Here is a 290-nt window from a genome sequence, read left to right on the forward strand (position 1 = left end):
CCCAGCAGCCACCGCGCGGAGGGGGAGAGGGGCGGCGTCCCTGTCCCTGTCCCTGTCCCTGTCCCAGAGGAACTTCCCGAGGCCCCCACCTTGCTCTGCCTGCTGGGGGAGGCAGGCCCAGTAAGGGCCTCATGAAGCCGGGGGTGTCTGTCCCCCAGGGGGATGCAGGTGCTGTTGGGTGTCAGGTCCCCTCAGGCACAGGCCCCAGGGAGACTTAGGTTTGGGTGGCTGGAAGCCCTCCCGCCCCCAAACCGCGGAGCGGGGACGGGATTATGGGACTGGCTGGAGGG

At 69.7% G+C, this 290-nt stretch overlaps 1 protein-coding gene across 1 annotated transcript in view; it reads left to right on the forward strand.

Annotated features, from left to right (window-relative positions):
* DNAJB12 (DnaJ heat shock protein family (Hsp40) member B12) overlaps nucleotides 1–290 on the forward strand; it is a 32,064-nt gene that overhangs the window by 348 nt on the left and 31,426 nt on the right.

This window comes from Alligator sinensis, unplaced genomic scaffold, assembly GCF_000455745.1.
Source record: "Alligator sinensis unplaced genomic scaffold, ASM45574v1 scaffold849_1, whole genome shotgun sequence".
Taxonomy (NCBI): domain Eukaryota; kingdom Metazoa; phylum Chordata; order Crocodylia; family Alligatoridae; genus Alligator; species Alligator sinensis.